The following is a 22,112-nucleotide window of genomic DNA, read 5'->3' on the forward strand; positions in this document are numbered from 1 at the left end:
CTGCAAACTTCCGCGTGTTGAGCGTTGCCCTGCCCGCAGGCACCGAACGCCAGAGTGGGGCGGCGTTGTCCGGTCCGGACAGGTGCTGGTCCTGGCTTTGCCGGGGGTCAGCGGGGTTTGCAGCTTTATTCCTTGGGAAGTCGGGGTCCTAGGGAAGCTGCCAGTGCGGCTGGGGTGGTGGGGGCTCTCCAGGAACTCAGGGAACTGGCTATGGGCCCGCTGGCACGGAAGTGTTTTTATATTTTCACAACTGGTGCAACTGTGCCCGTACACCTGGGCAAAGGCAGGCTGAGAAGGTGCTGACACAGGCTGAGTCCCAGGTGCGCTGGGGACAGCTAGGAGCTAGCGGACCACGTCCCGCGGCATGGAGACAGCCTGGGGAAGATCACAGCAGGCAGGTTTATTCAGGAGAGACTCCCAAATCCAGATTTTTTACAAGAAAATTTCAGATTTTAAAATGTTGGGGGCCAGCTCCAGTTTTATTTTTCTTTTCCCCAACACCTGTGCATGACCAAAATAGTTACAGCTGGGGACTGGAGCTGACCCGTGGGAGGCCCTCCCTCACTTGAAGTTGTTGCCTCTCCATCCAACATGGGGTTCTGCTCTCCAATCTTCTGTAAGGATGGATTTCTGGCTTCTGCTAAACCTCACCTCCTCTTTTACAACAATAAAAAAAACTGAACATGGTACAAATTCACCACCTTTCTTGAACCCATAAGAGAGCCGAGGCCGTAGGGAAAACAGCTAGCCCCAAATCTAAGGCAGTCAGGTACCTCCACAGAGAGATGGGACGTGAGCGCTTGCCTGCTGAGAACATATGTTCGCAGACTCCACACCAGCCAGTAAGAATTCACCCCAGATTCATTCTGCCTTGCTAACGACTGTGTGTGAGCGGGCGAGGACATGGGCCCCCGGGGACCACCCACACAGGGACTTTGCAGCCACCGTAGGCTCTTAGCAGGCGCTCATGAGAAAGGTTAGGGCCAGAGCAGGAGTCCTGAGAAAGTGTCCCCCATGATGCAGCTCTTGGAGCCACAACTACTGCAGGACAGGCAAGCAGTCCTCCGTCCTCTATGGAAGAGCATTAAGCTGCCGGGGGAAGGGCAGCAAACTCTACTGTGTTCAGAGCACCTATCGCAGCTGGAAGAAGAGAACAGGAAAAAAAAAAGTCTACCCCTGAGGGCGAGGCAGAAATGCTTCTGCGAGAGGCCTCCTAGAGCGGGGAGCGATGCAGAGTCACCAAGAAGTCCTCTCTCTGCCCAGGACTGAGGGTGGGTCACAGCAACGCCCCTCTCCCACCCGCATGCCAAGACTAGGCCAAGAAGTGTCGAATGACAAGTGACAGCATCTACTGCTGGGAGAGGGGCAAGAGTATGGAGAGACATCCCCTCTGAGGTACAGGTGCAAAGGAACCACCTGAAGCTGAGGGTGGAACAGACATTGAGAGAAACCTGGAAACAACTTAGATGCCCTGCAGCTAGGGAACAGGCAAACGCAGCGTTACGTGCTACAGCGGAATACTGACACCAAGAAGAGGGCTGTGCTACGGACAGACTCCACAGCGTGCATCGGTCTCACGTGCGTTGTGCTGCTTCCTACCTACTGTAGGATTCCATTTATATGATGCTCCTACAAAGGCAAAACTGTGGGGACAGAAAACAGATCAGTGGTTCCCAGAAGTTGGGACCAGAGGTCGAGGTTAAAAGACAAAGGAGAACTGGGTAATTCTCGGCAGGGGGGGTTGGGGGCGATAGAGGTGTTCTTTATTTTGCCTGTAGCAGAGGTTCCAGATTCTGTCTTATCTCAAGATTTACAAAGCTGTACAGTAAAAGGGGAGGATTTTATTCTGTGTGAACTACACCTTAATAAAATACATGTACAATGAGAGTCATAACATTATCAGATCAACCTTCAATCATTTCTTTTAACCATCCTTTATTTTAAGTTGGCTCTGCTGTTCTAAGAAAAGTAAAACTCAGTAGCGAAGGGCAGGCACAAGAATTGACATGAATTGGTCAGGCCCCTTTGATGTGGATGACAGAAATGCGGCCCGGCCCAGCTTAGGCCCACGGGTCACCCGACGAGAGGACTTTCTGCGTCTCCCGCAGATGGGGCCCTGGGACGACGGAACCAGGGACTCATGGCCGTCTGCCACCCCCCAGCTTAACCCTGCTCCTCAGTGCGCTGTCTCGCTGCCCACTGGCCTCCTCTCACGTGGCTGCCTGCCGCTCCCAGCCTCACATTTCATAGCTCCACCAACAAAGAGGAACCACCTCCCTATTCTAATTCCTGTTTGAAAGACCCCAGGAAGCACTCTGACTGGCCCCGCTGAGGCCAGCGACAGCAAAAGAGATGCTGTTACGTTACTAAGTTCTGTGCCCATGGCTGGCGTGGGTCAAGAACAGATGCCCCCCCACCAGGGGGCGTGCTCAGCAGAAGGAATACAAATTGTCCATTGCAGCTTATTATCATTTTATTGCAATACATTTTCTTTTTTGTTCTCCAAACGAGGTTGGAGTTCCCCTTGTGACTTGAGGTCAGTCCCGTTTTGTCAGCTGAACAAGTGACCGCTGCAAACCCGCTCTAGGCTGAGATGTGGAGCGCTGGACCACGGCCCAGTCTAAGGGGGAGACAGACGCCTCAACAGCTCCTTACAAAATCCTGTGATTGGCGCTTCACGAGCACAGGTCGGGGAGACCTAACCACGCCTGGGGCTCCAGACAAGGTTTCCTGTAAAAGGCGATCCCAGGGCAATTTGAAGGTCAAGTAAGAAGAGAAAGGGCATCCCAAACAGAAGTGTAAGACCTGAATGAGTACAAAGGAATGGTTCTCACAATTGATGGACTGTGAATTCCTCAACGGGGGATGTCTGGTTTTTTATGATAAAGACACAATGCTTTGCTTTTTTTTTAAAAAGCACTTTATAGTCTTCAAAACACTTACGGACACTTCTTTTTTTTTTTTTTTTTTTTTTTGGCCTCTCCCAAAGCTTTACCTAACAGAATCATTATCAGAAACAGGGTAAGAAGAATAAAATAAACTTCCAAGAACAGGGTGGTGGATTTTCCTCAGCATCCTCAGGCCAAGCCCAGGGACAGGAGTGGCTGGAAGACAGGTTGCCTGCTCCGAGGTCGGGGTTTGCAGGGCGGTCGTGGTGGAAACAGGCAGCAGCCAGGAACTTGCACGCTGCCCGGCAACGCCGCAGTGGCCCCCAGACTGGCCCGCGAAGGGGGATGAGGAATTGTAAGGAGGGTCAAGGAACTGGAGCTCTGACAGAGTTCAAGAACCAAAAGGCTGGGACTAAGGACGCAAGGAGTTGGACCCAGAGAAATTGAAGTTCGAGACTGAAGGATTTCTGAGGTCGTGTCGTTCTAGAAGGCGGCATGCTCCGCTGAATGTAGCCATGTCAGTGGTTTGTCCCGGGGGGTGGGGGGAGTAGTTCCGGGCGGTGAAGAGGTGAAGGACCAGACACTGGATGTACATCAGCATGAAAGCTGAAGCCATGAGATTTGTGCATGAGCTTGGAATGGAAAAGAAAACCAAACGGCAGGTACCCAGGTCTCCAGGGAAAGAGAAGGGGTGACAGGGAGGGCCGAGGAAGGGGGCCGCTGGGGAGAGGGGAGAAGACAGAGCCCAAAGACAGGAGCTTCCAGAAGGAGGTACCTGCACGGGATGGAGGAGCAGCGTCCGTGCGCGGCCGCAGAGTCAGTGGCAGACAGCCACTGCCACGCTAGCCCCAAGGCAGCGTGGGCAGCCCCCCTCAGGAAGTACTGTGCGTGGCAACCTGGGCCAGGGCCGAGGGAGCCGAAACAGAGCTTTTGCTGAACACCGACACTGCCCGGCCGTGCGGCCTGGCTCAGCGTCCCTCCAAGTGTGGCGCCGTCCCACCCTCCTCGGGTGAAGGAGAGTCAGGTGGTCCTTAGTCATCATCTCCTCAGTGTAAGACTAAGAATTTAAGACTTATTCTAATACGTAGTATAAAAAGTATACAGTCAGCATATCAGCTTGGAGAATTCCCAGATGGTATTGCTCAGAATGAGGCTGAAGTTTAAAATGGAGTCCATTTAAAGATGCACAGGAAGGTAAAGAGGCAAAGCGTGAAGGCGGCATGCACGTGCCCGCGATGTGGACCGCCCGATTGTCTCCTGTGTCCTGCACGCGGCCCTGTGAGTCGGCGTTAGCTGTCCCGCCCACCTGTGTGCCCGGGCGCCGAGGCTTGGGCTGGTGCAAAAATGTTCTTAACAACCAGGAGGAAGCACAGCCTGGGCAGCTGTGACCTGACCGGACAGCCGTGGTGCGGCAGCCGCGGCGACGGCTCCCACGCACATGAGGAAAGAAGTCCTGGGTCTCCGTGCTGCAGGCACAGGTGTCTTTGCAGCCTCGAGTGGGGCCAGTGGCGTCCGGGGCATCCTGAAGGCACCGTTCTGTCCTGCTCACCCGCCACGTACCTTTCCACTGAAGCATTTTAGATGTGAGTTTGGCCTGATTCCTTCTAGAAGAAGGAAAACAAATCAGCCTCACTGTATCAGACATCTCGCGTGCAGCCTCAGGTACTCTCAGGGGCCCCGCCATGGTGGGCTCTGGGAAGCAACTAGGTTGTGCACAGGAGGCCTCGGTGCTGCTCCCACGACCGGCAGACTCAGGGGACCCATCATGCCATCTGGCTTTCCCAGGAGATGCACCCCAGGAGCGCAGGGTATTAACTCCCTACAGGGAGAACCTTGACCACTGAAAGACAAGAGGAAACAGAGCCAGAAGATAAATTCCTTCTGGATCCCTCCCTGACGGACTGTGTTGAGGCACGATTGTCCCGTGAAGTCTGTTCATAGACATCCCTGGTGACCGGCTGTTTCTCTTGCTGCAGCAGCGACGCCTCGCCTTGCGTTTTCTCCCCACCCTTGCCTCTGCCACTTCCTCCTCCACCACTCTCGATGCCCTGGGATTGCGCTTCCTAGTAAAGCACTGGCACTGAAGGCTTTGTCTTCTGCTCTCTGTGCAACGGAGTCTGGGCTGCGTGAAACCAAGTAGAGATTCCCCGCTCCCCGCACCAGTTCTCATCCATAGCAACTTAAAAAGTCTGTTTCCAAAGCAGAGTGGGCCACTCCCCTCACCTCGGAAGGCTGCCCGGAGGAACAGTGACTCGTGGCAGAGGTGGGCGGGGTAGCCATCTGCCCGGACAAAGGCAGCAGTAGCAGCCAGCTTGCTCCTGTAGATGCTCAGGTGCGGGTAGGGGGCCCACCTCGTCAGCCCACAGCCGTGAAGTGAGCACAGGGAAGGCGGCTGGACGCGCCCGAGCCAAGGTGAGCCCAGCAGCCCTGGACGCCCTGCAGCCTGGCCACCACGGGCCCCGAGGGTGTTCCGGGCAGGTGGGGGAGGGGCAGCGCTTTGGACTGGGTCTCCGCTGAATTCCTGGATTAGACTAACATTTTTATTGGATTAGACTGGCCTTTGCTGGAGTGGGCTGAATTTACTGTTCCTGCTGCTAAATGGGAATGAGAGCTCATTAAAGAAAGTACATGCAATTATTATTATTTTTAAGTGCGGTTGGCCTCTCCCAGGCCCCACTTTCATTTGGCCGGGAGCCCTGTCCTTGAGACTGAACCCTGAGGAGAGCCAGCGAGACTCTGGCATTCGGTCAAATGGGGCTCATGGTGCTGCGGCCGGACCCCCGGGGCCGGGCCTGGGGTAAACTCCCGTGCGCCACGCAGCGGCCCAGGCGCAGAAGCTGTGTGCGCGGCAGGCCCGCCATGTACCTCGCGGAGACGGGGGAATGACTGAGATGGCAGCACTTCAAGCGCATTTTTAACTATGCCTTGCCTTTGGTGTCCATTGTGAGCGCAGTCCCTACATCACAAGGGGCGGGGGGTGCACAAAGTAATGGCTAAGAGCTCAGCTCTGTGATCAGACGTGTGGATTGAGACCCAGCGCCGTCACTCACAGCAACGTGAGCTTGTTGGGCAAGTTCTTTGCCCTTCTGAGGCATGGCTTTCTCATCTGGAGAGTGAGGGTGGCCACGCCAACCTCACGGGACTGCTGTGGGAATCCAGGCTCCAGCCGTCGCCTGCTGCCTTCCCGACTTCTGCTACGCGCACGTCGGCTTTTATGACAGTTAATCTCTGCTTCAGCCCGGCCCCAAAGTAGACCCAGTTTCTGCCCAGTACCCCCAGGGAGGCGGACCGTGTGGACGCCTCCAGGCCCCGACCCAGTGGGCGCTGGGCGGCTTGGCCAGTGGAAGGCACACGCAAGGGAGGAGGGCTCAACGGAAGGGGCTGGGTGTTCTGTCCGCAGCGGGGCCTCCTTGGCGGCTCCGGCTCTCAGAGGGGCCTGGTTCCCCTCTTTAACCTTTCGTGCCTCGGGTGGGGACAGCCACCCTCCGGGGTATTCCGGGGGGGCTTCAGCACCCTTTAGGGCCCCATTTACCCCATCCCAGAAATCTGTGGGTACTCCCTTTGCCAAGCCTTGCCGTGGGCCCATCAGGGAAAATTCTTTTTCCTACTCAACCCTGGGTGATATACTCCTGGATTACTGTTTAACTGGCATTTTAAAAAAACAAACTCACATTTAAAAAATCTAAATAGTTTTTTCGGCTTTTCTTTTTTTAATCTACATTTTATTGATTCTGCTATTACAGCTGTCCTGGTTTCCCCCCCTTTGCCCCCTCCACCCCGCAGCCCCCACTCCCGCAGGCAGTCCCCCCACCGCCGGTCACGTCCCGGTGTCCTATGCATACATTCTTTGGCTACTCCGTTTCCTATACTGCACTTTACATCCCCAAGGCTATTCTATAACTACCCGTCTGTACTTCTCAGTCCCCTCACCTCTTCTTCCATTTCCCCACACCCTCCTCCCATCTGACAACCATCAAAACCCTCTCTGTATCCATGGTTCTGCCTCTGTTCTGTTTGTTTGCTTAGTTTGTTTTTTAGATTCAATTGTTGATAGAGATGTAGTTTTTGCCATTTTATTGTTCATAGTTTTGATCTTCTTTTTCTTAAATACGTCCCTTTTATATTTCATACAATAATGGTTTGGTGATGATGAAACTTTGCAGGCTAGAAGAGATTGGCAAAAAATATTCAAAGCCATGAAAAGCAGGGACCTACCGCCAAGATTGCTCTACCCAGCAAAGCTATCGTTTAGAATCGAAAGGCAGATAAAGAGCTTCCCAGACAAGAAAAAACTAAAAATCTAAATGGTTTTTATAGGAATTGTATGTCTCAATGTCATTGTGAACTTAATATGCTGGTTTTAACCTTTCTAGTGCTCATTAAAATAAACTTTTTTAAAATGAAGGTGTTCACCATGTTCCACCTAAAACCATCTGTTTTACCCCTGTGGCCTGTGAGCCCCGACCCCCGCGCCCACCCCTCTCGGGGAAGGACCAAGTCACTCCATGTGAAGTTCTCAGGTCACAGACACACGCTTTTGTGTTGTCTTTAAAATAAGGTCCCACAGTGTCACATGGTGGCAACTCCAGACATGTGGCAAGCGCACCCCATGCAAGAATATGTTCCTTCTAAACCGTCTGTACTTTTCACACAAGATACGACACACCATCCTGTTACAAATAAAGGATGAGCACCTCCTATTGTGTCGGCCCTCCACCAGGATCGTCCGCTTTGCCCTGCAGAAAGGGCAAGGAGTTCATTTGGACAAAGAAATTGCCAGCAATCACCCCTCCCCACCCCCCGCCTCCCACTGTGCAAACATAAAACCTTTTGGAAGTCCATCTTCAAATTATAAGTATTATAAAAATAAATTTGGTGGAATCTTGCTGGGATTTTCCTGCCAAGAGGCTGAATAGTTAAGACAGAACATATCACTCTTTGTTAAAAAATAGAAAATGCCCAGAAAGCCAGATTCAACCTCTTCAGCGCCCTTTCTCCTTCCTCCTGCCCCAGCCCCACCTCCCACACCTTCTGGCCACACGCACAGACGTGGGCACACTCACACGCGTGCACACCCCTACTCCTGCGCCCCTTCACCCCGGCGCCACCTGTGCGTCCCGACCACAGTGGCAGGCGGGTGGCCCATCTCCCTGCCCCCGCCTCAGGGAGCTGGCTGCTCTCCGCACACATTGCCTCGGAACAGAGCAGGCCAGCCTGCGAGGGGATCTGCCACAACTGCTGGAGCAGTGCCACGCGGGGCCAAGCAAGGCTGGCGACAAAGCCTACTTTAAAACATTCTTTTTGCCATCTAAGTTGCAGCAGACGAGGTAGTGAACTGAGGTGCAGAGGGTGCCTGCTGAGCACCCTGTAACCTCAGCTTGGTTAGGGACCTGGGGCAGGAAAAACGACTTTCGGGAAGGAAACACTTCGGTCACTGGAATATTTTTTAATCTTTTTTAGTTTGAAGAAAGCCCGTCTTGTGCCCAAGTGCCAGCGCCTCTTCTCTGCGGAGGTGAAGACAGCCACGTGGGGGTGCTGAGCACTCCGACACGGGCGTGAGCTCCATGGAGCAATGGGGGAACGTGGGAAACTGTGAGCCCTTGTCAGCGGGTTTCTCTGCTCCTGCCAGGTGGGGGTAAGAGGGCGGGACTCCCAAGCCCCAGGGAGGGGTCATGGCTGCCACGGAGCTCTGCAAATTCCCAGCTCTTGCCCTCCCTTCCTCCTGGACCCTCTGCCTCTGGACTCCAGGCCGCTGGCGTGCTCGCCTCTTAAGAACACAGATGCAAAATATCAGCCCTTCCACTGATTTCCATAAAATAACCCACTCTTACCAGGTACAACTCTTTCCCACACAATGTCCTCAGTTTAGCCCCCTTCCCACAGGGCGTAAGGCAACGGGAGTGTTTCGCAAAAGACCCAACTGCTTATTTCAATGGGGAACCTTTAATCCATCCAGACCAGTACTCCAAAATGGTTTTTTATATAAATAAAACCCTTATAACAGAAATCCCTAATTCTATATATGAAAAGTATAGATTTCTTATTTAAAGTACCAGTCATTTATTTCAGTAAGAAAGTACCAAAAACTTTCCAAGTTTCTTACACACTGTGGGTTTCCCCAGCAACGTACAGTGTTAAAGTACCTTCTGTTTGAGGGTAAAAGACAGCAAAAGAACAAAAACCAACCAACCGCTATGAGCTGAATGTTCCTGTCCTCCGGGACTCATGTCGAAGCCCAAATGGGATGCTATTTGAAGGTGAGATTTTGGGGGAGGTTAATTAGGTCCCGAGGGGGAGCCCCCCGTGGCGGGATTAGTGTTCTTCTTGGAAGAGGAAGAGATCTTGCCCTGTGTCTCTCGGCCACATGAGGGCCTAAGGAGAAGGCAGCCGTCTGCAAACCAGGGAGGGGCCCACACCAAGAACCAAGTCAGCGCACACCTTACCTTGGACTTCTTCCCCCTGTAATCATATCACACTTTTTGTTAAATCAGTATTCAATGAATTTATTATTTTTACCAAGTCCACATTAGTGAGGCTGTCCCAGGAAAGCAGTACATTTCCTTCAGCGTATGACTTTTTGTTTTCCCTGGAATTAATAATTGACTTTTTTTTTTTGTTTGCATGATTTCATGTACCCATCACTAATTCTTCCCACCAACTCTCCAGAAGAGATGTCATAATCTCCTCGACACGTGCAGACACGCCAGTTCGCTCTGTACTATGGTGGGGCCCTTCCCTGAGCCCGCCTGCGCCCCGCTCCAGTCTGGGCAGGCGACCCCAAGCTCACTGCCCGGTGCTCATCCTAGGGCTTCGCTCAGCGTGCCTTGACTTCCCTTGGCCTCCCTTTTGTGATGAATCCATTTGCCAGATAGTAGGGCTTCCTCTTTCTGTGTTAATTTCCTGATTTTGGTGTAGCTCTACAGGCAACCGGAAACTCCCTTGGGTTGCCTGGCTGGGTGCAGAGTTCTAACCTGGAAATATGTTTTCCTCAGCATTTTGAGAGTCTTATTCTTTTATCTTCTAGATTCCCAGTGTTGCCAAGATGACTAATGCCACTCTGACCCCTGAACCTTAGTGTGTGACCCCTAAACCGTTCTTCCTGGACCCAGTTTTCCCAGAGGAGGGTTTAGGATCTGCTCTGTATCCCTGAAATATTTAAATTTCATGAAAATGTGCTTTAGATGCGTCCTCCTCCCCTTTTTAAAAAATTCAGTGTGCTAGACACTTTCTGGGCCTGTTCAGTCTGGAAGATCGTATTCTTTAGTTTGGGGATATTTTAAAACACTGTTTCCTCTGTTGCTTTTCTCTCCCTCCGTCTCTTTGTTCCATGTGGAACAAACACCTTTACTTTATGTTGGACCCTTGTACGGGCCTTGTGTTCTTTCCCACGCTTCCCGAGAGAGGGCCTGACTTCAGCCCCATCTGTTAGTTGCGTTGCATTGGTTTTTGTTTTTCGGCTTCAAGGTGTCTGAGGTTCCCTGGGGACTCTCGTCTCGGGGTGCGGTGCCCCTGTTCTCTTCAAGGGCAGGGCAACATGCCTTCTCTTTACTCAGTTCCTTTCTTTTTCTTGTTGGAGTTGACATGTGCTTTCCATGTTGCAGTTTTTCTTCTGGTCTTTGCTGTCGCTTTATATTAGGAAAGTGGCATCAAAGGCTGGTGGAAGCCCTTCGCATGGGGACAGGCTTTCCGACTGGGGCGTCGCTGAGCATGCTCAGGCAGGGGCCCTGCTCGTCTTCTGGAAGAGTCTCCAAAATTCAATATTTTGAGCCTTTCCTCTGGTGTCTGCCTGGGGGACGTATGCCTGGTAACCAGCATTTTGGGAGCCTACTTGGGTAAGAGGACTGAGGTGCAGAGAAGGCATCGAAGTTTCACGTAACCTCCTTTCTGTCCTGGCCCCACCTCCACCCCACACTGTGCCTGGCTTCTCTGGGTTGGGAGTGGCTGGGGTCAGTTGCTCCAGAGGGTAGGACTCCAGGCTTCTGCCGGGACGGGAAGGGCCCGGCCCGGGCGGGGGGTGGGGGGCCGCCTAGGGACCGTCCTGGCCTTCAGACAGATGTGCCCATTCTCTTTTCGTCCAGCCCTCCTCTTACTTCCACTTGCAGAGGCGCCTGTGCCTTCAGTTCCGGAGTGTTTCCGGGTATCCGCAGCACGTGTGGGCTGTTTCCGGTTGGGATCCCCCTTGCACGCTCTGAACAGCAGAGGAGGTTGAGGGTTAAACAGGTTTCACTCCTCCTCGTCCTCCTGGGTGTGGAAATACCTCCCCCCCTGCTCCCCCGCCACCCCCACCCCGCCGCGCCCCGTATCATTTGAGTCCTGGTGGGCAGTTTCCTGGGCTGTCGCCCAGCCATCCCCACAGGCCTGCGAGGTGGGCGCGGGCGGGCGGGCGGGCGCTCTCATTTACTCTATTTGCAAAGTGGGCGTGGGATGCGTTAGGATGCGCCGCTGCCGTTTGCACCCCAGAGCCCTTGCCCTGGTCAACCGTGTTAGGCAGCTTGTGGGGTGCAGGAGCGAAAGCGGGGGACGAGGTGTGAGAGGAGCGTGGTCGTGGGAACTCCCTGGAACGTCTGCTTTTGGCCTCAGTCTTCTATTGAGTCTTGTGGAGACAATTCGTTACAGGGACGCGTTAGAGGATGGGGCAGTGCCTTTGGGGAGAGTCGTGGCTGGGGAGGCAGCAAGCCATGGGGAAGGGAGGGAACTTTGCAGCCAGCTCAGGCACTTCACCGGGGCTTCACTTTTGAAACAACTTGAAAAAGGAAGCATCCTGAGATCGGGCTTTTCAAACTGGCTGCACATTGTAATCATCTGGGGAAACTAAAAATCCGGATGCTCAGGGATCTCCCTCCCCAAACCAATTAAATCGCTGGGAGGTGGGACCCAGGACTTGGAATCGCCTTCCAGGGGATTCCGAGGGCAGCAAGGTTAGAACCAGGGCTGTAGGCCAGCGCTTTTACAAAGTGTGCCGTGCCCTGCATCATCTGAGAAGCTTGTTAAAATGCAGGTTCTGATTCACTAGGTCTCCCAGCGGCCAGCTGAGGCTGCGGGTGCAGGGACCACATTGCACGTGCCCAGGCCCTCAGTGACCCTGAACAGCTACAACTGCGGGAAGCTCTTCCCTGGGAGGCGGCATCCAAGGCGGGAATGAGGTGTGAATTTAACTTCACAGTTAACTTCTTTTTTATAATTAGTATAAAAATTCATGCATTGCAAAAAGCGATATAAATTCTGTCGCAGAGTTCTTCTACACAATTAAGGAGAATATTAATTAGCAAAGGCTTCTGTGCTTTTAGAAAGTGTAGGTGTTGCCTTGGCTGGTGTGACTCAGTTGGTTGGGTGTTGTCCTGCAGACCGAAAGGTCGAGGTTTGATTCCTGGTCAGGGCACATGCCTGAGTTGCAGGTTCGGTCCTGGGTCAGGCCACTTGCAAGAGGCAACTGATCAATGTTTTTCTCCCTCTCTTTCTCCCTCCCTTTCCCTCTCTCTGAAATCAATAAAAGAAAAAAATTTTAATGAGAGTGTAGATGTTACTGAAGATTTCATAAGGGAGACGGGGGGTTTACACAGCTGAGCGCCCCAGGAATTCCCCATCTCAGAACATCCAGGGACCACCACACTTCCCTGCAGCTGGCGGCCCACCCAACTCCTCCGACCCCTTTCCTGCTGAGGCACCTTCCAGAGCAACATAAAAGTCCTCTCCTTGAATAAAAAAGGATAACCTGCTCTCTTCCCTGAAAGGACCTACCTTAATACCCCAGACACAGATGTCCTCAAGCAAAGCCAGTATTGGAAATTGGATGTTAAATATTCCTTTTTCATTAGACCATGAGGAGAAATTGAAGTTTACAAAAATAGTTATGTCTTGTGCATTTCTGTAGGGTGATTAAACAATTTCAAATGCGCACCAATGCACACCAAGGGCTCCAAGCATTCAGGGAATTTCTGAGGTTCTAAAATGACCTTATTTATTTGTCCACCTTCCTCCTACCCCGACCTGGCCTCTCCTATTCTCTGCTTTGCTTCACTGGCAGACATGGGTATCACATGTCAAAGAGAAAGAATAGTTCAAGAGGAAATCTGTACTGTCCTTATTTTATAAGTTGAGTTTAATAATTCATCTGAAAGAGAATTTTTAGCAACAAGGTTTGCATGTAAAAAGGGAACCTGCCTTCCGTAATAGGCATCTGTTACTCTTGCTGCAGCACTGAGTGCGGAGGAAAAGGGCAGCTGGTCCAAGCGCATCTCTCAGGTTCGCTAAGGACATTGTGGACTCGGGCCCTTCAGGCAAAAGTGATTCTAGAGCAAGCTTTGCAAGGAAAGACATTTAAACCACACCCTAAAAGTCTCCTCTTTGTCCCTGCAGAAATCCACCTAGAGGTCACGGGGAAAAGATGCCTATTCTGAAAACGTCTGCAGATTGTAGGTCTGTTCATTTCCTGGCCATAAAACACCACCTGCCCAGGTCCCACTAGTGTCTCAAACACCAAACCAGTGGCATCATTCTTGTGAGGCAGGCAGTGCTGAGTTTGGGGACCCACAGTTCTACACACATACGGCTGGTTAGAACGTCAAGAAAACCATTCGTACAGCAGTGCTTCCCATGCGTGACCAGCTGACTTTAAATATTTGTGACTCCAACTTGCTGATGTGGTAGGGGGAGGGGATCCTGGTAGAATGAAAGGGGAAGGAAATTAGAAGAAACCTCTAATCGCCCAGGTTTGCTGCCTTGAATATTTCTGCAGTAGCTCTGTGGAAGACAGCAGCATCAATATTTTCAGACCTAAAAGTGGGTAAGTTGCCAGGGAGCGAAGGCGCAGCAAAAGAAGCAATGAATACCTCCTTTTTAATTTTATAGACAGCATCTGTCTCTCTGCCTTAAAAGAATGGTTTGAGAATTAACTTTCCTTGTTTTGTTCCCCAAAATGTTTCTATTTTACCATGTCCTTTCCCGAGTCCCTGTCAGTGAAGGGAGCAACGAATTCACTGACTTTCCTGAATGTTTCAAAACTCTGTGGTCCTGTCAAGTCTTTTTCTTGAAACCCAGACGATTCCAACAACATTACTGAGAAATTTTTCCTTTAGGGATGTAATCTGTTAACACAGATTCTCTTGAGCAATGACACCCAGAATTGGGAAAGGAAATCAACATATTGAGTCTCCCCAGAGGCATGTGGACCCCCACCCACCTTTCTGGAAAATATTTGATCCCTTTCAAAGTATGTGGTCCTTTGACCTGGCAATTCCGAGGCGAGCCATTTCTCCTAAGGGAATGAAGAGTAGCAGTGCGCCTAAGGTTGCTGCTTTCTGCCATTCATTTACAATAGCAAAAGTCGGGGAGCAACCAAAATGTCAAAAGATAATGCTGGTAATTACCTAAATTATGGCAAATTTATACCACGAAATACAGCACAGTCATCAAAAAGAGCTATAGAAGGACATTTGATGATATGGGGAATTGTTTATGATATTTTCTTAAAGAAGAAAGGGTGTAAGATAGAATGCACATTAGTTTTGATTTCTTTTAGTAAATCAACTTGAATTTATTATATGCTTAGAAAAAGTAACTGGAAGGATTTTCAACAATATATGGTATATGGGAGGCCGTTGCTGAGATTATGGGGAACGTTTACTTTCTCCTTTGTGTTCTCATATATTTCCAAATATAATGCACCACTTACAGTCAGGAAAATAATGTCAGAAACAAAGAATGAAATGTGTTATCAAAATATATGCATTGTAACATTTAAAACAAATGCTACGAATCAGTTTAAAATGCAGGTGACGTTGATTTGGTAAAGTGCGAATTGAGAGGTCCCATTTTTCCAGGCCAAAGTCAACGACTTCCATGCTTTCTGTGTCGTTGTGAGCTGCCTGAGGGTTTTAAACTGAAATGACAGGTGTTTTAGATGGAGAGAGGTGAAAAGCGCCCCTTATTTAATGTATGCCTTTCAGTCTGGGGACTCCCGCGTTGAAGAAATAACAGTAGTGGGTTAAGGTGTCGATAGTGGAGCCAAGCTGTCTGAGTTCAATAGCTGGGAGGCTTAATCTCCCTGTGCCTCGCTTCCTCATCCGGAAATGGAAGATAATAACAGCATCCACTTTCCTAGGTCGTCGTTGATTACAGGAGTAAATCCGAGTAAAGGGCATAGAACGGTGCCTTGACACAGAGAAACTGACAGTTTAGTAGGTAAATGTTAGCTTCCTGACAAGCTTAAAATCTCCCCTATTGCCTGGCGGAGGCGCAGGAACCCCGCCCCCAGCGCGCCTTGCTCGGGGCCCTGCACTCAACACCCTACGAAAGGCAACCGTGCCGGGATCTCAACGCCAGGTGGGGACCACGGTTGGAGCAGAAACAATGAGCGCGCGCACGCACACAACACGCTCCACGTGCACACCCGCCGCCACCTGCGCGCGCCCACGCCCACAGGCGCGTGCACGCAGCTCCGCAGACTGAGCCGCTGGTTAGCGGCGGCTCTGCGGCCGTGCTGGGGCTTCATAGGCGGATCTTAAATGTTTCTTGCACCCGTCCAACGCCAGGCAGCCTGCAGAATGAAAAGGAAACAGAAATTAACGAAATAAAACTGGCCCTTCCACATCCTGCCGCCTCAAACAGCCACTCGCTTCCCAAGCACTTTCTCACCACCACTACATAGCCTGGAAAAGGCCAGAAAATATGGAGAGGAGTACGGCCAGCAATAAGAGAGAGGGTTGGGCTAACAAAGGGGGAGGAGGAAGAAAGTACCCTCCGGGTATGGTCCCCACACCAACACCCTCGAGACCCTTGCTCTGCTGCGGTGGGGGTGACCAGCCTAGAGAGCCCCAACGCGCCGGGCTTGTGCTTGGGGAGCTGGGGATGCCGCGGGGCTGTTTTGCTTCCCAGCAGCCACACCCGCAGGGGACCTCGGTGGCAACCCCATGCTCCATTTCCTGCCTCCCTGGGACAGCAAGGTCAGCCCCACCTGCCGTCTCCTCGGTCCGGATACCACCCACGTGATCCAGGAAGGCCTTTTTTTTTTTTTTTTTTTAAAGAAAACTGAATTTGCCATTGAGAACAATTATACGACAAATCGATGGTCGTGGTTTTGTTTTGTTTTTGTTTTTTCGTGATGGAAATATCGGACACAAAATCACAAAAATTTTATATAGGCTCGATTGCTTTTTCTCAGCAATCCTTCAAAATAAAGTAAAAACAAAAATAACCTTAAAAGTTTTCTCTTATGTATCCTCTTCGATGTATACTTAAATCCTGAGTACTACAACTTTGTTTTAGTTGTGCTTATCAGGTGAATTTGACTAATTGTACAAACTCTGAAAAAATAAAGACAAAAGTAAAATTAAAGGATAAGAATGTTAAAAGCCCACTAAATATTTTGTAGCTTAGTCCTATGTTTGCAATCAATTTTTTACCATTTTCTCTTTCTTATTCTTTTTCTTTATCTCCCCCCTCCCCCCGCCCCCCCCATACATTAGTCTTACAGATAATGTGATCTTCTTTTGGAGCTGATTTAACTTTACTTCCTGTTTGGCAAAACTTTTATTTGCATTTCCCTTGGGCTTCCAACAGGTCTGTATATTAACAACATGCCTAATTTTTGGCACAGCAGCCTCATTAATTATGTCAGCACAGAGCTGGCGCTGGGACTCCTTAACACCTGCTAATTCCTGCTTCCTCCCTGCCCAGTCTTTGCCTTCAAACCGCCAGCCCGGCATCCACAGCCCTCCTTTCCCCTGCCTTCCCAGCCCCCCTCCCCACTCCCCCAGCTCTGGTCTGCCCGCTTTCCAACTCTGCAAAGGACAGAAAGTGAGGTCTAGGGTTGTTGGCCTGAAAGAGAGATCTTCTGGGTCTACATTCCAGGTCCTCTGGACCTGTTTGATAAGCTTTCGATGATGATGATGGTTATGATAACAATAATGACCACTTACTGAGTGCTTACTAAGTTTCTTGTGCTTTAAAAAAAAAAAAAAAGTGGGTTACTCATTGAATCGCTAGAAGAACCCTAGAGGCAGCCACCATTACTAATGCTATTCAATGCATGAGAAAAACTGAGGCTTAGTGAGTTCAGGTCACAGGACCAGCAGGGCTGGGGACTGGGCTTTTACTATGTCTGCTAATCACATCAAAAAGTTAAATAGCAGGTAATGAGGCTAAACAAAATGTTCAGAAAGCCATCTCAGAGTGACACAGGCCAGCAAACATCGTCGTCAAAACACAACAACAAAAAACCGTGATATGTGTATGTTTTTAGTTTCCCAAGCTTCTGTAAAAGCCTGAGGTTCTGACCAGTGATTTCCCCTTCAGGCCTAGCTACCTGCCTTGCCCAGGAGTGATGAGGTAAACTGGGCACAAGCAGTTGTTTTTGCAGACGTCGCTCCGACTTTTAGTATAATCCCGTCATCCAGGCCACCACCTTCCCCCGTCCCAACAGCATGTGGCATCTGGGTCAGCCCCCCAGGGAAAAGCCCTCCAAGGAGTTGAGGCTCATCCCACTCGGAGAACCACCAGTGGCCGCCATATTGAGACAGCTCAGCGGTCATGAGGCTCCTTGACTAGTATGGGGCTCAGCCGCCCCTCAGGGCGTTCATAAAGTGTCAGCTCATCCCAGCACTGAGCTGAGGCCAGTCAGGTAAGTAAACGTGGTCTCTGCTCTGATTTCACTTCAAATTAGAGTTATAAGTAAATCAGGGCAGCTGACTCATGGGGCAGACAGAAACGGGGGGTGAGGGGCAGTTCGTGTCACGTTAGAGAAAACTGACGGCAGAAGGGGAGCAAAGGCATTCCCGAGAGAGAAGTGGAGGCCCGAGGATGGGGGGTGTCAGCTGCCACAGGGGCAGAGACCCGCTCGGGAGGCTCGGGAGCAGGGTCGGGGGGCAGGTGCCTTGTCTGTGTGGCAGGGCAGGGCGAATGGCTTATCCTAAGCTATTGCGTTATTCTTTCAAGTGACCCGAACTTGACGTGCTTCAAAAGAAAAATTCAAACCCTACAGAAATATTAAAAAAGTGGCATTGGCTCTTTTACTCTCCCCCACTCCACAGTCTCAGTCTCTGGGGATAACTACTGTGAATGGTTTAGTTTTGAATCAAAGAAACCTGGTGCTTCTTTTTTGAACATAACAGAAAAAACTATTCCAAGGAATGTTACCCAAAGGAAACCTGAGACACAGCTGATGGAGTCTCAGCTCGCGGGGTTGCAAGACCCCCGCTGGGGGGTTAGCTTATTCATGCTCTACCCTTGACTTCAGCTATCTTCGTCGGAAGAAAAGCCTGTGATGGTAGCATTTGCTTGTCACACGGAATCCAAGTCTCAGTGACAGTCACCAGGCAAACTCTCATTCCATCCTCTGGAGGCGTTAACAGGTCTGGTGAGAGGCCAAATGTGTTCATGTGGTTGCTGTCACAGTCAAGCCTTTGCCATCATTAGTGTCTTTGTGTCAAATTCATTTATCAAATTAGTAATGTGCAGAGCCAGTACATTTTAAAGCAAGGACAAGAAACCTGGGCCAGTGAACCAATGCCTGGGGTGGAAACCGCAATACAGGAGCTGGAATTCGGGAGCGAATTTGAAAAGGAAAGAAGGAGCCATGGCTCCAGGGAGGTGCTAGATCCAAGGCATACACTTCCCTCACTTCCCAGTTTTGCCTGGGAGCAGACACCGCAATCGTTAAGAGTATAAAGGCAGATTTGGGTTAGTTTTGACTGATTTGTATCAGCACAGATTTATCAAAGGATTCTGTCTCTATACACCCCGCTCCAGAATCTTGACCTTGAAAGGATGTGGAAAGGCCTTGAAGTCTGAATTAGGAGGAGTGGCCACGCTGCCAGCAGGCTCCCTAGTATCCGTCTCGCCTGTGCGGTCCATCGGAGAGGAAATGGCAAGGCCCAGCCCGCCCCGTTCAGTGCAGCCGTGTGGCTACTGCGCAGGGGCGACGTGTGCGGCTTCTCCATCCTGCCCTCTGCTCTGTGCTGGCTTTCCTCAAAACAAGCGCTGACGCAAAGATTTCAAGTGCAAGTCACTCATTTGAAAAGGCAATTCCAGGAAGCATGAGTCAGAAAGGGCAGAGGTACGTGTTGATCTAGGTCCTCTGAGGAGTAGGTGCCAAGATAGAGTTCTATTAAGGGACTTTATCAGGGGAACTCTGCACGTGAGGGACAGCAGTGAGGCAGCTGGATGCGCAGGGCAGCCCTCAGGGCAAGTCTGACCCCGAGCGAAGGAGAGAAGGTCGTAGACAGCCCGCCTGCCTAAGGAAGGGTCAGCAAAGCCACCTGGGAGTCCTTGAGCCACGATGGCATCAGAGGAGTCCCACGTCTCCTGGAACAACCCGCGCCTGCTGAGCTAATTCCTCAGATGCCCAGCAGGAAGGCGCTGCAGACATTTCTTAAACGGCGTTTTGAGAAAGCATATCCACTCGCTCCTCCTTGGAACCTTTCCATCACAGTTGCTAACAAACTGAATATATAGCTGCTCGGAATGATGCGCTCCTCTCTCTCCACACTCTTCTCCTGCCACCCGCCTCCTTACCTGCTGGAGAGCTGGGAAAAGTGTGAAATGCCCACAACGTGAGGAACACAGAACAAGCGATTCTAGGAAAAGCCAGATAGAACAAATCATTCTCGCCCACCCCCCAAGGACTCACTACCAAGTCCCTGATTATAACCATTTCTCTTCTTCACAACTTCATGTGCAAACTTAGGCCCAATAAAAAGAAAAAAATACTATTAGGAAATACATCAAAACATTAACTGGCTGTACTAAGGTGGTGGAATTGGGGATATTTTTCTTTTATTCCCTTTAATACTTTTTCATAATGAAATGTGATTTTACCTCTTCAATTAAAATGTTTATATTGGACTATTTTTATACTTTTCTGTGTTACACTTAAACACCTCCATAACAAAGATTATGTTTTAAATTTCAAAGCAGTTTTTCCTCTTACCCTTTCCACCTTTGCTACCTCAATATCCTCTGCTTCCTGGTCTTCCCTTCACATTCTCCCTGCCACCAAAAGTCTAAAGATACTGCCAGCTCCACATCCTTGGTGGTTCATTAGGACACGTGCCTTTGTGGGTGGATAGGAAGCCTTGGTTTTCCTGTGAGCAGTTCAGTGAATCGAAGGTGTCCTGATGGTGATGTCTCTCTGAGGTGATGCCGGAAGATAAAATTGGGTCTGAGTTCATATTCAGTCTGGAAAAAATGTCACTTCCTGCACAAAACCAACTAGCTAGTCATCAAATCTACGTCCCCTTCTCCCCGGGAAGAGCGGGACCACAGTTCCCGGATTCCCTTGCAGTTCACCCTGTCCATGTGAGAACTGCAGCCAATGGAACACGAGTGGAAGCAATTGCGCCATTTGCAGAGCCCAAGATGGAAGAAGCCTGGGTCCCTAACCACCACCGGAGGAGTGCTGTCCAGCGGCAGAACACCCATTCTGGGCTTTACTTGGCAGAGAAATAACCTTCGATCGTGTTAAGCCACTGGTGTTTGTTACCGCAGCAAACCTACCACAGCTGTTAATCTCGCTCGTTGCCAAGCTGGCCGACAACCACGCTCTGAATCCATGCGCGCTGAGCTGAGTTTGGCGGCCGGGAGCTGTGGCGCTCCACCTCTTTGAAGGCTTGCAACCTGGCTTCTTTGGCAATCATACTACAGTAGGGAGATATTGCCCTTGACGTTCTGTGAAATCAGACAACAGTCTCCAGATCACTGTATCTTTCTCCAGTGGAAGCAGCTTTGGATAGGGAGCCTGTGTTCTCTGTCCCTGATTATCAGTCGGATGAAGCATGAATCATGCAACTGCTTTGACTCTTGGAGAAAAAGCCAGTCCCTTTCAGAGACAGGCAGCGACACCTGTAGTCGTAGCTCGTAACTGTGGTTGAGTGAGAGGCTGAGCGCCTCCAGCAGTCTAACTCGTTTAATCCCCACAGCCTCCAGCGCTGGGGGCGGTATTAGCACCGTTTTGGAAATAGAGAAACTAAGGCACAGAGAGACTAACACATTGCCCCAGGCCGCAGCCAGTCACCATAAGATTCCGTTTCTAAATCCTCTGGATCCTAAATCGCTGAGGTTTGCGCCAGAAGGAGGCCTCGTGACTGCAGTGCTCTTGGCGCTGGCCTCGCGACGCGCCTGGGCTTGGTTGCTTCCTCACCCCCACTGCGCTCCCCTCCTGCTCCCGACATCCACCTTCGCCCCTGGACAGCTCTGCTCTGGAAATTTACAGCGTGGCGAGGGATGACATGGTCTCCCTCCTCCTTGATCTACTTAATCTGATTAGACACAAACTGTAATATGCCTTGATTCGGAGAACTTCCCCTTGCCAAATGAAGTCCCCTGAGATCTCTCACACACAGATCGTGATTTATGAGCACCAGACTCTCTCAGTCCGCTGTGATTTTCTTTATTGAAGCCACGCGATGCCAGCTCTCCAGCAAAAGAGAGCCGGAGATTAAAAAAAACAATCTTGGTTTCCTGTGAATTCAGGGAATTCAGGGAGCATCAAAGGTCATCTGTTTCGAATGCAGTAGATCACCTTGCCTTTACTCACCAGAATAACAATTATAAAATGACAATCAGACAGATCCTGGGCTTTGATAGGACACCCAGCTTAGTATTGAAAGACTAATAAAATGATCTGTTATGACTGTTTTCAGTAATTTAGCATTTCTCCTACAAAATACCTCCTCTACTTGGAATTTCTCCAACTGTAATTCATGGCACTCCTCCCTGGACTACAATGAGAATAAAACTATCTACCGTTTACTAAGCCCTCACTATGTTCCCAACACTATGCCAAACAGACACCATCTACTTACCTTCCCACGCCCATTTTAGAGAGCAGGAAACGCCCTGAGAGAGGCTCAGTTACCTGTTCGAGGTGCGCTAGGCATCCAAAGACCCCCACATCCTGATCCCCAGAACCTGTGAATGGTGTCCCTGCAGGCAAAAGTGACGTGGCAGGGGTGATTAAGTTAAGGACCCTGAGACAGGGAGCTCATCCTGGGACATCTAGGGGACCCAACGTTACCACCACGGTCCTTACCAGGGAAAGAGGCAGGCAGGAGAGTCAGAGGAGGAGATGTGACAACAGACAGAGCACAGGTCCGAGTGACTCAGGGCCGTGAGTCACGGGACACAGAGACTTTAAAAGCTGGAAAAGGCAGAGAATGGATCCTTCTCTAGGGCCTCCGGAAGGAACACAGCCTGGTCAACTCATTTTCGATGCATGACCTCCAGAAGTGT

The sequence above is a fragment of the Pteronotus mesoamericanus genome, unplaced genomic scaffold (genome assembly GCF_021234165.1).
Source record: "Pteronotus mesoamericanus isolate MK-2021 breed Mesoamerican mustached bat unplaced genomic scaffold, CSHL_Meso_final scaffold_533, whole genome shotgun sequence".
NCBI classification, from domain to species: Eukaryota; Metazoa; Chordata; class Mammalia; order Chiroptera; family Mormoopidae; genus Pteronotus; species Pteronotus mesoamericanus.